Here is a 16,649-nt window from a genome sequence, read left to right as displayed (position 1 = left end):
TGGTGTTTAAGATGCTCCTCTTCAGCCAGGCACAGATGCCTCATGCCTGTGGTCCCAGCACTATGAGAGGCTGAGGCAGGCAGATCGCTCAAGCCCAAGAATTTGAAACCAGCCTGGGCAACATTGTGAAATCCAATCTCTGCAAAAAATAAAAAGATCTTCCTCTTTGTCCTCTTTTTTTTCCTTTCTGTAAGCTAATAAGATCTAGAAGGTGTGATTAAATTCAGATTTATTTGTTTATTTTTCAGAGTCTCACTCTGCTGTCCAGCCTGGAGTGCAGTGGCACGATCTCGGCTCACTGCAACCTCCACCCCCTGGGTTCAAGTGATTCTCCCACCTCAGCCTCCTGAGTAGTTGGGACTATAGCCATATGCCACCACGCCTGGCTAATTTTTATTTTTTTGTATTTTTCGTAGAGATGGGGTTTTGCCATGTTGGCCAGTCTGGTCTTGAACTCCTGACCTCAGGTGATCTACCCATCTCGGCCTCCCAAAATGCTGGGATTACAGGCATGAGCCACTGCGCCCAGCCTGTTTTAAACTTTTTCAGCTCATCATCACATTGTTTCATCAGTACTTCTGTATATCCTCTTAGATAACATTGAAACAAATCTCAGATATATTTCATTAGGAAATATTTCAGAATGTATCTCTAAAAGATGAGGACTTTTTCTTTTTTTTTGAGACAGAGTTTTGCTCTTGTTGCCCAGGCTGGAGTGCAATGGCGCTATCTCGGCTTACAGCAACCTTCGCTTCTCTGGTTCAAGTGATTCTTCTGCCTCAGCCTCCCGAGTAGTTGGGATTACAGGCGCACGCCACCATGCCTGGCTAATTTTTGTATTTTTAGTAGAGATGGGGTTTCACCATGTTGGTTAGGCTGGTCTGGAACTCCTGACCTCAGGTCATCTACCCGCCTCAGCCTCCCAAAGGGCTGGGATTACAGGCATGAACCACTGTGCCCGGATAGGACTTTTTATTTTTTTTTAAGTAGTCACATTACCATTATCATACCTAAGAATAGTAATTCTTTATTCTAAGCAAATATCCAGTCACTGTTTACATTTCCCTGCCTTATAAATTTTTGGGGGTAGTTTTTTTTCAAATTGTGATCTAAATAAATTCCATACATTGCAATGGGTTGGTATGGCTCTTAAATCCTCTTGTAATCTTGTTTTTGCTTTTTGCGTTTCTTTTTCGTTTTGTTTTGTTTTGTTGAGGAATCTCGCTCTGTCTCCCAGGCTGGAGTGCAGTGAAGCAATTTCGGTCAGTGTAATCTCCACCTCCTGGGTTCAAGCAATTCTCCTACCTCATCCTCTGGAGTAGCTGGGATTACAGGTGCCTGCCAGCATGTCTGGCTAATTTTTTTGTATTTTTAGTAGAGATGGGGTTTCGACATGTTGGCCAGGCTGGTCTCAAATTCCTGGCCTCATGTGATCTGCCTGCCTCAGCCTCCCAAAGTGCTGGGGTTACAGGCGTGAGCCACTTGCCTGGTCCTCTTATAATCTTGTAATCCAAAGGTATGGCCTTCATTATTTTTTCTTTGCAACTTATTTGTTAAACTGGGAGTTTCTGTTAGACCATCTGTATTCCCATGGTGAATTTTTGTTACTGCCCCTGTATTTTCTATAAACTGGTAATTCAGGTCAGAGACCAGATTTGATTTGTTTTTCAAGAATACTTAATAGATTTATACTTCCATATGAGGGAACAGAACATATACTGTCTGGCTGCTGCTTTTTTTTTTTTTTAATTGAGTCAGGGTCTTGCTCTGTCACCCAGGCTGGAGTGGTGGCTCACTGCAGCCTTGACATCCTGGGCTCAGGTGATCCTCCCATCTCAGCCTGCTGAGTAAGTGGGACTGCAGATGCACACCACCATGCTTGGCTAATTTTTGTAGTTTTTTGTAAAGCCAGTGTCTCACCATGCAGCCCAGGCCGGTGGTTGTCTTTTTTTTTTTTTTTTTTTTGGTGTTTCTAGTCATTGATAGCTTAGACACATTATTTCATAGGTGTTCTAGGATATTCTATCATTTCTTATCTATCATAGTATATTCTATTATTTCTTCAACAAGTGCTTAACTCCTTCCTTGTACTCACCAGTTTTCAAAATAATGAATTGATTCCCTAGCATCCCGAGATGATGGTAGAGATTTCTTCCTTAGTGTCATGATGTATTAACAGATTTAAACATATTTGTTGTGTTTACATCCTTTGCAGTTGTGATCCTTATTCATGTTCAAATTGTCCCCATCTTTGGCCAGTGGGAACCTCTTCAAGTTGATTTCTGAGTCCTTTTGACACAATCCTAAGTGGTCTTTGTTTTGTTTTGTTTTGTTTTTGAGATGGAGTCTCACTCTGTTGCCCAGGCTGGAATGCAGTGGCATGATACTGCTTTACTGCAACCTCTGCTTCTTGGGCTCAAGCAATTCTCCTGCCTCAGTCTCCTTAGTAGCTGGGATTACAGGCGTGAGCTTCCACACCCAGCTAATTTTTGTATTTTTAGTAGAGACGAGGGTTCACCATGATGGCCAGGCTGGTCTCGAACTCCTGACCTTGTGATCTGCCCACCTCAGCCTCCCAAAGTGCTGGTATTACAGGCATGAGCCACCGAGGCTGGCTGTTTTGCTTAGTTTTGAAGTCAGTCTTTTGAAGTCAGTCTTGTTCTGTTGCGCAGACTGGAGTGTGGTGGTGCATTCATGGCTCACTGCAGCCTTGACTAAGTGGTCTTTGAAAGCTTTTTTGCTTTCTGGTATGACTGGATGTGTAGGATTAGCTTGTATTCTTGCTGCCACAAACCTGGAATGAGTTATTTCTACTAAGGGTCTTTGGTTGCTTCTTGTGAAAATGGTATTTAGAGACCATAAATACCATGCGCATCAGAAGTGTTTGTTAGGACTGAGTTGGTCATTGGTTTTAGGCTTTTTCAGTTGACAAGCTAGGAAATCTGTGATTTTATGTGTGAGAATCACGGCCTATGACACAGGCTTAGGAGGCCCTGAGAACATGTGCCTGAGGCATGGTTTTTCTTTTCTTTTTTTTTTTTTTAATAGAGGTGGAGTCTCACTATATTGCCCAGGCTGGTCTTGAAATCCTGGGCTTACGTGATCCTCCTACCTCAGCCTCCCAAAGTGCTGGGGTTACAGGCTTCAGCCACAGTGCAAGACTGAAAAATGTAACTACATTGTGAATTTATATTGATATTTCCAGTGCGAGTTCAGAACTGTGTATCAGAAGATGCATGTATATGCATCATATATATATGCAACTGTACATGTAGATGTCCTGCCTATCTCCCAGAGGTGGGTGGCCCCCTGGGTTCTGGCCTGCATTTGAGGCTGGGAATTGGAGAGAGAGGGGCTGGAGGGGTACTGAGTGGGCAATGCCCCATGTATGTATATATAGATACATACACAGTTGCATGTATATGTAACTGCATATACATGCATCTTCTCTAATCTCTCCCACATGGAAAGAGAGTTAAAGGCCTGGCCTGGAGGCTTTTGGTGTGCAGATGAGTGTTAAGGGTGATGTGAGAAGGAAAAAGAACCACCAGTCAACCATCAGTGTCAGCCTGTCTGTGCCACCAACACCTAGAACTTGGCCCATTTGTCTTTTCTCCCTGGGAAGAGGAGCTCTCCTCCTCACATGTGTGAATGGTTTCAGGCCTGACACTCAACAGGGCACACAAAAGGAGCCTGGAAGTCTTTAAGGAATAGGAAGCTCCAGGTACACAGGAGCGTTTCTAGCACGTTTGTGCCTGGGACCAAAGCCAGGCACAGTGGTTCACACCTGTAATACCAGAACTTTGGGAGGCTACGGTGGGTGGATTGCTTGAGCTCAGGAGTTTGAGACCAGCCTGGGCAACATGGCGAAGCCCTGTCTCTACAAAACATACAAAAATTAGCCAGCCTTGATGGTGTGTGCCTGTGGTCCCAGCTACTTGGGAGGCTGAGGCAGGAGAATCGCTTGAACCCAGGATGGGGCAAAGGGGTAGCAGTGAGCTGGGATCACGCCACTGTGCTCTAGCCTGGATGACAGAGGGAAACTCGGTCTCAAAAAAAATTGAAAAGTAAATAAATAAATATCTGGGACCACTAAACCAGCTCACAGACAACTGGGGCCTTGTATTGGTAGTTTTTTTAATTTAAATCACATTCCTCACAGAAACATCAACTTGCTAAGAAGCACAGAAGCAAGGGGAGAAGCAGGAGGAGGAGAGATTCTAGAAAGGTGGGAAACTCCAAGTAGCCTCAGAACCACCATGTTTACTGAGGTCTCTCCATATGGGGTCTCAGACAAGTGCAATCTGGCTCTTGCCCTTAAGGATCACTTAATTTAGTGGAAAGGAGAAAGCATGTATGAATCAAACGTGCACAGATGTGTCAGGAAGGATGAGAGCAGAAAATGCAGAACATAAGCTACAAATCCAAAGTTTAGAGGAGGGAGGTCCATGATCACTCCCGGTGGGAGAGGAGGAGGGAACAGCCCTCACTGCCCCATCATGCTGCCTCCTATCCATCTCCCAGAGGTGGGTGGCACCCTGGGTTCTGGCCTGCATTTAAGGCTGGGAATTGGAGAGAGAGGGGCTGGAGGGGAACTGGGTAGGCAATGCCCCATCCTTCGCACATTTTACAGGTCTTCCTTTCTGGCCTGGTGTATCCCTCCCTGCAGAACCAGTTACAGAGAGATGGGGCAGTAGGCAGCCAGCGTAGGGGTGGAGAATATCTCCCAGGGAGCTTGGATCTCAGGTTACTCGAGGTGCTGCTGGGGAAAAAGCCCTTGGTTTCCAGGGTCAGATTTGATTACAGCAGTCTGGAGGTTTTGTCACCCTTGGCAGAAGAGCGGTTTAGAGCTGGAACTTTCTGGCACCCAACACTGTCACTAGATCTTGTACATTAGGGGGCAGCTTGCCCTGTGACAGAAGCACTTGGTCCCCCATTCTGCCCCCTACTGGCACTTGACCTTAGACAAGTTACTCTCCTATGGTGTGAACAGGTGAGGGTGTTAGCAGATCACTTCTACAGACCCAGCTCTAGAATTCCATGACCTCACCCTGTACCCCGCTCCCCTCAATTGACTGTTTAGCATTTTACAGTTCCTAGTTAATGCATCCTCCATCTTTTCATCAAGTAATATATGTCTACCTTCCTGTATGCTCAGCCTCATGTTAGTTATGGGGCTGTGGCAATGAAAGACATACTGGCAGCCCAGATTTGGATCTGAGAAGGCAGACAGGGAGCAGCTGCCTGCCTGCCACAGGACCCGATCCTGGGGAAGCTCTAGACTGACAGAACATGGCACCAACTGGCCTCTTCTCAGTGATTTTATTACAGTGATGGGTGAAGAGTGTGGAGGCAGCTACTACAGACTGTGTTCCTCCCCAGGTTACTTTGAAACCCAAACCCCATTGTGATGGCATTGGAGGAGGAGCCATTGGAAGGTAATTAGGTCATGAGGGTGGAGTCCTTATCAATAGGATTGGTGCCCCCCTTTTTTTTTTAGACCAAGTTGCGCTCTTGTTGCCCAGGCTGGAGTGCAATGGTGCAATCTCCACTTACCACAACCTTCACCTTCTGGGTTCGAATGATTCCCCTGCCTCAGTCAGCCTCCAAGCTAGGATTACAGGCATGTGCCAGAAGGCCCAGCTAGTTTTGTATTTTTAGTAGAGACGGGGTTTCTACATGTTGGTCAGGCTGGTCTCAAACTCCGAACCTCAGGTGCTCCACCCACCTCAGCCTCCCAAAGTACTGGGATTACAGACGTAAACCACACGTCTGGCGGGTTGGTGCCCTTTTAAAAGAGTTCCCTTGCCCCTTCTGCCATGTGAGGACACAGTGAGAAGATGGCCTGTATGAGCCAGGAAGCAGGCCCTCACTAGAAACTCAATCTGCCAGAGCCTTGACCTTGGACTTTCCAGCCCGCAGCACTGTGAGGAATAAATATCTGTTGTTTATAAGCCACCTAATCTATGGCATTTTGTTATAGCAGCTCAAGCTGACTAAGAAAGTGAGGCAAACCCTGTTCTCTTGTTTTCAGTGACAAAACCGGGGCCTGCTCAGGTGCTATGACCTGTCCAAGGGCACACCGGTTCAGGGCTATTTATGTTCTGTCATCACCAATTCCCAAAGGTGGAGGTGAGGCTATCTAGAAAGCCTTTGCATTACCTTTGCAGCTGTCCTGTAAATCTAATACTCCAAAATAAAAAGGTTACTTTTTTTTTAAGTAGAGGACTTTTAACCCATCTCATCACCTTCTGATACATACCAACCAACCAGTCAACCAGCCATTGCTGTTTGCTGGATACCTGGTGGGTAGGTATAAGGCACCATGGTATGTACAACTATGGGGTGGATATGAAGACGTCTAAAATGCTGTCCTTGCTCTCTGTAAGTTCTCCGTTTTCCCTGTGGAAAATGAGACATGTTCAAGTGAAAAGTCCTTTCTTTTTTTGTAATTTTTATTTTATGATTATTCTTATTTTATTTATTAGCGAGATTGTCTCACTGTTGCCCAGGCTGTTCTCAAACTCCTGGCCTCAAGTCATCCTCCGGCCTCAGTCCACCAAGGTTTTGGGATACAGGCATGAGCCACAGGGCCCGACCAGAAAAGCTATTTATTCATTTATTTTTTTGAGATGAAGTATCACTCTGTCACCAGGCTGGAGTGCAGTGGTATGATCTCAGCTCACTGCCTTCCAGGTTTGAGCAATTCTCCTGCCTCGGCCTCCCACAGAAAAGTTATTTCTGATAGCACAAGACTGTTTGACAAGTGCTAATAGTACGCTGAGGTACAAAGTTGGGGGAAGTGTAGAGAAATGACCACTAGGAGGCTGTTTTTAAAATAGGAGTGAAAATGATTCCTGGACAGGCACGGTGGTTCACGCCTGTGATTCCAGCACTTTGGGAGGCCGAGGCAGGCGGATCACCTGGGGCCAGGAGTTCAAGACCAGCCTGGACAACATGGTGAAACCCTGTCTCTACTAAAAATAGAAAAAAATTAGCTGGGCATGGTGGCGGGCGCCTGTAATCCCAGCTATTCAGGAGGCTGCTTGAACCCAGGAGGCAGAGCTCACAGTGAGCTATGATGGCACCAATGCACTCCAGCCTGGGCAACAGAGCAAGACTTAGCCTCAAAAAAAAAAAAAAATTCATTCTATGAAACAGCTTTAGAATGTTTTTGACATAATGAACTCTTTTGAAAGATGTCAGCACTTCAATTGATTGTACATATATATTCCTAGTCTTCATGCATTAGTCATAAAAAAAAACCCACCAAGTCTTATTGATTTTACATCCTTTACATTGATTATCTCATTGCTATCCTCACTGCAATTGTCATGGTTTGGCCCTTAGCATCTCTTTCCAGATTCACACATGAACCCATCCCTCTTCCTGTCTCCAGTCCCGCCTGTCCCTCCACTGGGTCCATGTCTATACTACAGCCTGGGTAATCTGGCTGGAATACTGAGCAGACTACATCATGCTTGGGCTGGTGGAGGACCCTCAGGAGACTCACGTTTCTGCATGCAGCAAACAAGCGCCTTCACACATGGCTGTGTACACCTCTTTATCCCCTTTGCCCACTGCCCGGCTCCCCCAGCCCCTCAAATCCTGCTTCAGCCATGATGACCTGCATCCCTCCATTAAGCAAACTTTGCTCTTTTGAGCCTCGGTGCCTTTGCTGTTGGCTGCAGTCTCTTCATGGAGAGCTCTCTGCCTACTGAATTTGTATTTATTCTCCAAACCTGAGCTTAAACATTCCCTTCTATGGCCCCTGAGGTTAATCACTCCTGCCCAGTCTCCCCAGAGCATACTGCTACTGTGGTCCTCATGTTCACTGGGCAGAAATTGGTTTGACTTCATCATCTGCTAAGTCTTTCCACAAATACGTATGTATTTATGTCTGTATGTATTTCTTTTGAGGCGGAGTCTTGCTCAGGCTGGAGCCAGGCTGGAGTGCAGCGGCATGATCTCGGCTCACTGCAACCTCCACCTCCTGGGTTCAAGGAATTCCCTGCCTCAGCCTCCTCAGTAGCTGGGATTACAGGTGCCCACTGCCACACACAACTAATTTTTGTATTTTTAGTAGAGACGAGGTTTCACCATCTTGGCCAGGCTGGTCTCAAACTCCTGACCTCGTGATCTACCCACCTCGGTCTCCCAAAGTGCTGGGATTACAGGCATGAGCCACCGCGCCCGGCCTCACAAACATTTGTTAAGCAACCACCACATGCCAGGGCTGTGGCAGGGCAAAGAGACAGATGTAGTCCCTGTCCTCTTGGATGTCCCTAACCAGTGAGGGGGGTTGGAGGTATGCAGAAGCACTTATAGAATGTGTGACAGTGCTGTGATGGGCGTGCAGGCCCTGGGGGAGTGCCTGGAAGGGCCCAGTCTCAGAGGGGCCCTGGGGGATCAGGGGATCAGAGGGGGCTTCCCAGGAGAAACGATGCTAAGTTTTTCTAATTTTAGAGTCTTGTTCGTTCACCCAGGCTGGAGTGAAGTGACTTGATCTCAGCTCACTGAAACCTCTGTTCCCCCAGGTTCAAGCGATTCTCTTGCCTCAGCCTCCCAAATAGCTGGGATTATAGCTAATTTTTGTATTTTTTGTTTTTTAGTAGAGACAGGGTTTCACCATGTTGGCCAGACTGGTCTGGAACTCCTGATCTCAGGTGATCTGCCCACTTCGGCCTCCTAAAGTGCTAGGATTACAGGTGTTAGCCACTACGCTCAGCCACAATGCTAAATTGATTTCTGAAACCCAGGCAATAATTTGCAATCTGGTCCTCCATCAAGATCTTATAGGGAAAAGCTGCATCTTATTCATTGTTGTGTTGCCCCCAGTCGAGCTCTGTATTTACACATAGTAGGTGCTCATTACATTTGCTTGTTTGGTTATATGAATTACGCGGCAAACAAAATAAATGGGCAAATGAAAACCATAACTTTTGAGCAAGTGGACAACCTAAGCTTAACGCTCCTGCTTCTAATATCAGGTGGCTGGGCCTAAGACAAAAGTTTTGCTTTTGCATATCACGTGGTTTACTGCAGCACTTTTTTTGACTTTAGATTCAGTTTATTAATACTCAGTGATGAGTGGTTTTACAGTTTTTCAAATGAGTTTGTGGCTTTTGTTTTAATGTGATATATAAAGAATAATTTAATTTATGAATATCTATAAATATTATGAATAATAAATTTTCCTGAACATCCTTTACAATTTTTTTCTTTTCTTGAGAGCGAATTTTCACTCTGTTGCCATACTGGAGTACAGTGGTGTGATCTGGGCTCACTGCAATCTCCACCTCCCAGGTTCAAGCCGTTCTTGTGCGTCAGCCTTCTGAATAGCTGGGATTATAGGCGTTCACCACCACGCCTGGCTAATTTTTGTATTTTTAGTAGAGATGGGGTTTCACCAAGTCGTTCAGGCTGGTCTCGAACTCCTGACCTCAAGTAATCCACCCGCCTCGGCCTCCCGAAGTGCTGGGATTGCAGGCATGAGCCACTGTGCCTGGCCTAAATTTTTCTTTTCAAAGCCGGCACAGTAGCTCATGCCTGTAATCCCAGCACTTCGGGAGGCCGAGGCGGGTGGACCACCTGAGGTCAGGAGTTTGAGAGCAGCCTGGACAACATGGTAAAACCCCATCTCTACTAAAAATATAAAAATTGACTGGGCGCACTGACAGGCACCTGTTATCCCAGCTACTCGGGAGGCTTAGGCAAGAGAATCGCTTGAAACCGGGAGGTGAAGGTTTCAGGGAGCTGAGATCACGCCATTGCACTCCAGCCTGGGTGACAGAATGAGACTCTGTCTCAAAAATAAATAAATAAATAAGGCTGGGCGCAGTAGCTCACACCTGTAATACCTGCACTTTGGGAGGTTGAGGCAGGCAGATCACCTGAGGTTGTGAGTTCGAGACCAGCCTAACCAGCATGGAGAAACCCTGTCTCTACTAAAAATACAAAATAATTTGCTGGGTGTGGTGGTGCATGCCTGTAATCCCAACTACTTGAGAGGCTAAGGCAGGAGAATTGCTTGAACCCAGGAGTTCAAGCCTTCCAGCTACTTGGGAGGCTGAGGCAGGAGAATTGCTCGAACCAGAAGGTTCAAGCCTTCCACCTACTTGGGAGGCTGAGGCAGGAGAATTGCTTGAACTCAGGAGGCAGAGATTTCAGTGAGCTGAGATCATGCCATTGCACTCCAGCCTGGGCAAACAAGAGCAAAACTCCGTCTCAAATAAAATAAAAAGTTGTGAATGGCAGTGGAAAGAAATTGTAGGAATGGCGGGCAGGAGTGTTGGGGAAAGAGGTAGAATAAGAGACCAAGGAAGGGCCTTGCCTTTATATCTAGGAGTTCCAAGAACTTGCCTATCTGAGGTCTCTCTTGTCCACAACCAAGGTCAGGCCTTTTGAGTGGCTGTTACCTACCTCTAAGGTTATGATGATGAATTTGATGTGTCAATTTGACTGGGCCACAGGATGTTCAGATATTTGGTCAAATATTATTCTGGATGTTTTTGGATGGGATTAACATTTACATCGGTAGACTCAGTAAAGCAGATTGCCTTCCATAATGTGGGTGGGCCTCATCCAGTCAGTAAAGGCCTGAACAGAACAAAAAGGCTGATCCTTGCTCTGGGTAAGAGAGAATTTCTCGCCTGACTGCATTTAAGCTGGGACATTTTTTCTTGCCTTTGATCTCAAAACATTGGTTCTTCCTGGATCTGTAACTGCTGGCCTTTGGACTGAAACTATACCATGGGCTCCCCTGGGTCTCTAGCTTGCTGACTTACCCTGCAGACCTTGGGACTTGAGACTTGTCAGCCTCCATAAGTGTGAGCCATTTCTTTGTAGTAAATCTTCACACACACACACACACACACACACACACACACACACACATCCTATTGGTTCTATTTATTTGGAGACCCTAGTACAAGGTGACACTGTTGTGATGCGGCACAAGGGGATGGGAGTGCACAGAGAACCCCTAGGTTTATTTACTAAGACCAAATAAATCATTAATCCATAGATACCAGAGCTGGGGATCAAACCACTCCCTCAGTTTACAGATGAGGAAACTGAGGCCCAACGAAGAAGTTTCTTCCTACTGCACAATCCACTAATCTCACCTGTTAGCTGATGATAGAATCCCCTTAACTGGAGACCATAATTAGAAATAAGACTTAAAATGCAAGTATCCCTGGGAAAATAATGCACTGACATAAATTCATATGAACATATAAACAATTGGATGCATTTTATTTTTTTCTGAAGAGCAAGTTGCAATGGGGGAAGGAAGGGGCACAGAGTGGAAAGACAGATGCAGTCCCTATCCTCTTGGAGATCCCTGATCAATGAGTTTCAAATGTGCACAGAAGCACACTATACACAGGAAGCATAATTTGGTTCTTGGAAGTGAAAAGAAGAGGCATTCAGGACAATGAGAGATGGGGTACAGGAGGGGCAGGGCAGGCCCAAAGACCTTGCCTCCGTGTTACTCTGTTGAGTGCTGGCCCAGACCACTATAGAATATGTTATGCTTAAAAACTAAATCAAAAGTACACATCCAGAGGGATGAATGGCTGGAGCTGGTCCAATGCTTACTTTCAGTGAGCTGGCAGAAAATGTCTGCAGGCCAGGCGTGGTGGCTTATGCCTGTAATCCCAGCACTTTGGGAGGCTGAGGTGCACAGCTCACAGATCAAGAGATAGAGACCATCCTGGCCAATATGGTGAAACCCTATCTCTACTAAAAATACAAAAATAAGCTGGGTGTGGTGCCTGACTGTAATTCCAGCTACTCGGGAGGCTGAGGCAGGAGAATTGCTTGAACCCGGAAGGTGGAGGATGCAGTGAGCCGAGATTGTGCCACTGCACTCCAGCCTGGTGTCAGAGCAAGACTCTGTCTCAAAAAAGAAAAAGAAAAAAGAAAATCTCTACAAAAAGTCTTGTAGCATTAGCACTGCATCTTCTTTACAATGACAGTGGGCAGCAGGGTGTTTGGAGCAGTGAGGCAACCAGCAGCCTATTTTCAAACCTGATGTAAAACTTTTTTTCTTTTTGCTTGTATAAAGCTTATGACTGTTCATTTGGGGTAAATAGCTTGCAAGAGAAAACCATGCCATGCCCAATCTGGCCATTATTGTCATTTTACCTCCTATTCAGAGCAAGGGCAATGGGTGAGATGGTAAAGTTTATTGAAATCCTATCATGGGAGGATGAAGATATATTTTAGCTTGGCAGAGATTCCTCAGGAGACTCAAGAAGAGTCTTTAGCTATTGAAAAGGCTGCTCTGAGGAGGAAGGGATGGAGTTGTTCTATGTTCCTCAGAGATCAGAATGGGGCCAGGAGAGGTTACAGGAATACAGGTTTTGGTAGGCGAAGGGTGAAGGACTCTGCCTTGGAGGTTTTGGAACATGGGCTGGGTAAGTGCTTGGTGTAGGGTTGTGAAGGAGATTGAAGCATTGAGGGATGCTTGGGCTACCTTATTTTTAAAGTACCTTCTAACCTTGAAATTCTCTGATACGAGGCCGTGGACAATGGTCAATTGCCATGAATAGTGGAATCTGAAGAGGCTGAATATGACTATTCATCCAACCAAATGTGTTGGCCTGTTGTGTATAAAGCACTCTGTTCAACAAGAGACACTAGGGTCCCCATGCCAAGTACACACATGGCTGTAATACAAAACAGAATGTTACAGAGGCTATAAAGAGGCATATACACCTCTCTTCCTCCTCTGTCGGAGTGCAGAAGAGAGGTAATAAATACAGTTTGGAGAGCAAGGAAAGCTGGCATGAAAGAGGTGACTATTTTGTCATTAATGTATGGTTTAAAAAAATTTAGGCAGAACAGGCTGGGCATGGTGGCTCACTCCTGCAGTCCCAGCACTTTGGGAGGGGGAGGCGGGCAGATCACCTGAGATCCAGAGTTCAAGACCAGCTTGGCCAACATGGCAAAACCCCATCTCTACTAAAAATATAAAAATTAGCCTGGTGCAGTGGTGAGCACCTGTAATCCCAGCTATCTGGGAGGCTGAGGCAGGAGAACTGCTTGAGCCTGGGAGGTGGAGGTTGCAGTAAGCAAAGCTCATGCCACTGCATTCCAGCCTGGGTGACAGAGTAAGAGTCTGTCTCAAAAAAGGGGGAAAAAAATGTAGGCTGAACAAATGGGTATGCTATAAAAGTGAGTCTCTAATATTATTCAGGAAATTCTGATACCTGCTATAACATGGATGGACCTTGAGGACATTTATGACAAGTGAAATAAGCCAGTCACAAAAAGACAAATGCTAATGATTCCACTGATATGAGGTTTCTAGAGCAGCCAAATTCATACAGTGCTATAATTGGTTACTTATCAGTCTATTACTCTAAACAGAAAATGTCTTCTTCTTCTTCTCCTTTTTTTTTTGAGATGGAGTCTCGTTCTGTTGTGCTGAGTGCAGGCTGGAGTGCAGGGGTGTAGTCTCGGTTCACTGCAACCTCTGCCTCCTGGGTTCAAGCAAGCAGTTCTCCTGCCTTAGGCTCCCGAGTAGCTGGGATTATAGGCATGAGCCACCATGCCTGGCTAATTTCTTGTATTCTTAGTAGAGATGGGGTTTCACCATGTTGGCCAGGATGGTCTTGAACTACTGACTTCATGATCCACCCACATTGGTCTCCCAAAGTGCTGGGATTACAGGCATGAGCCACCATGCCTGGCTTTTTGTTTGTTTGTTTTGAGTGAGGGTCTCACTCTGTCGCCCATGCTAGAGTACAGTGGTGCCATCATAGCTCACTGAAGCCTCTACCTCCTGTGCTCAGATGATCTTTCTACCTCAGTCTCCCAAGTAGCTGGGACTGCAGGCACGTGCCACCATGCCCAGCTAAGTTTTGTATTTTTAGTAGAGATGGGTTTTTGCCATCTTGCCCAGGCTGGTCTTGAACTCCTGAGCTCAATTATCTGCCCACCTCGGCCTCCCAAAGTGCTGGGAATATAGGTGTGAGCCATTGTGCCTGGCCCTGAAAGTATCTTATATTTCTCTTTCTTAGTACAGTGCCTGGTGTATGAACTCATGAAATATTTGTTAAATAAATAGGAACATTCACATTTATTTGTTAAATAAATAGGAACATTCCCATTAGAGGAATCACATCTAATGGGGTAGAGGTGGGTAGTGGTCAGGGGAAGCAGGGAAGAAATAACAATTGAGAGCTGGGTCTTCCTTGAAGTGGGAATTCATCATTCAATATTTACTAAGTCCCTATTTTATGCTAGGCATTGGGCAAGGACCCACTGGATATACAGAGATGACTGACACAGCATTTAGTTTCTAGGAATCCCATGGGCTAGAGGAGATAATCCAGGCTGAGGGCACTATATAAACAAAAGGCTGGAGTCCCAAAAATGCTTGATGTGTTTGTGGGGCCTATAGTTTGTGAGGGAGGGGATTTGGCTTAAAAAGGGCTAGACAGTAAAAGGTCAAAAAAGGGAATGGCGGAAGTTTAAAGCCCGGCCTTTAAACTTTGCTGTTTCTAGGTCTTTCAGGTTACAGTTTGAACTTTATTCTAGTAGCCACAGAGTAATCAATCACTGGATACTCTTAAACAGATGAGTGACACAATCAAATGTGACTTTCAGAAATTTTCCATGTGTAAATGTGGAGGATGGGCTGAATTGCCTAGTTATTGGGAGATAATACTGCAGTAGTCCTAGAAAGAGATGATGAGAGGCCGGGCGCGGTAGCTCACGCCTGTAATCCCAGCACTTTGGGAAGCCACGGTGGGTAGAGGCCTGTAATCCCAGCTACCTGGGAGGCTGAGGCACGAGACTCACTTGAACCTGGAAGGCAGAGGTTGCAGTGAGCCAGGATTGCACCACTGCACTCCACACTGGGTGACAGAGTGAGACTGTCTCAAAAGAGAGAGAGAGAGAAAGAGGGAGGGGAGGGGAGGGGAGGGGAGGGGAGGGGAGGAGAGGAGAGGGGAGGAGAGGAGAGGATGGTGATGAAAACCTTGAGAACAGGCATGAAGAACAGATTAATGTGAGACATTCTGGAGGTACATATATCAGGCCATGGTGACGAATTGTCTGTGGAGGGTGAGGCAGAAGAAATTGTTAGGGATGATTGAGACGTCTGGGTAATGCTTTCAGCTGAAACTGGGAAGGAGGATCTGGTTTGGTGTGGCAGGTATAGGTAATGAGTTCAAGTTGTATATTGAGATGGAGGTGTCGTGAGGACATTCAGGTGGAGAAATCCTGTGGGACACTGGAAACTTGGATCCAGAGTTCACAGGAGAAGTCAGGATAAAGGTTAGGGCTCATTAGCATCTGGGTGATGAATGAAGGCTTGGAGAGAATGGGGTTATGGGGAGTGTGTTGAAGGACAACAGGCCGAAGATAGAAACCTAAAGCAACGACAGAACCTTCTTTCAGAGCTGGTAGAAGAGAAGACCCAAAAGAGAGACAAAAGCTGGCTAGGGAGATAGAAGAATCATGGAGGCCAAGAGAAGAGAGTGTTTCTGAGAGGGTGCCAGGAAGGGACTGCTAAGTCTGCTCTGGAGGGCAGGGGATGTGTACCTAAGGAGGTGACGTCTTGAGGAACAGCCAAAGATGGCAAACAGGACAGTGCCTGAAAAGGGGACGTGAGATTTGGTAATCACGACAGCTGTAGCCTTTACTAGGGAAGAGCCAGTGGTGGAGACAGCAGACAGATCAGTTGGCTGAAAAGTGAGCAGGTAAGACTGGGTAGGCAGGAGATACAAACCATTATTTGTTGAAGTTTGATACTAAAGAGAAGGAAAGGCTGATAATTGAAGGGGGAGGGTTTCTCAGAATAGGTGGGACTTGAACATGTTTACTAGCAGAAGGAGAGGGAGGTGAGAGAGGCAACAGTGGGTGAAGCAAAGCCCATGGAGAGGAAGAGTAAACAGGCCCCAGCTCAAGCCGCACTGCCCTTCTCTATGCCAGGCAGTCTGTGCCTCTGAGCTCTGCCATGCCATTCCCTTCACCTGGATGATCTCTTCAATAAACCTTTACTGAGCCACTTCTGGGGCAAGGATTATTTGAGAGCTGGGCTGCAAAGGTGAACGACCTGGGCTCTCTTCTCCAGAACTCAGTGCAAAGGCTTGAAGAGACAAGTAAGAAACTTTAAGTCAGCGTGGAGAGCGCTGCAAGAAGGACTAGTATTGGACATGATGTAACACTGGAAAGTCCCAAACCCAATTTAGGGTGTAGGGGACTGCCTGGAATAGGGGACGTCTAAGCTGAGACCTAAAGTAGGAGATGGTCAGATGAGAGCAAGTGAAAGAGAAGACATTTCAGGCCGAATGCCTGAATACCCACCATACCCTGGAGTGGGCAGGTTTGTTCTCTGGCGGGAACGCCAGACCCCACCAGATCCTGATCTGTCCTGATCTTCTCCTCTCCTTCTCCTGTTTTTGCTACGAGTAAAAACACTTGTAGTTTTATTTCCACTGAACACTCTTTCCTATATTATAGTGATTTTACCGACTTATCTACTTGAAACTTCTGAAGATAAGAGACTGGTCTTATCTTGGAATCTCCTAAGGTATCCAGCATAGAGCTCAGCACACGGTTAATGCTTTAAAAATATTTTTTATGAAGAAATCTCAGGCCTAAGGACCACTATCATGGCTAATAAATTCTCA

The sequence above is a fragment of the Callithrix jacchus genome, chromosome 19, assembly GCF_049354715.1.
Source record: "Callithrix jacchus isolate 240 chromosome 19, calJac240_pri, whole genome shotgun sequence".
NCBI lineage: Eukaryota > Metazoa > Chordata > Mammalia > Primates > Cebidae > Callithrix > Callithrix jacchus.
This window is presented reverse-complemented; position numbering follows the sequence as displayed.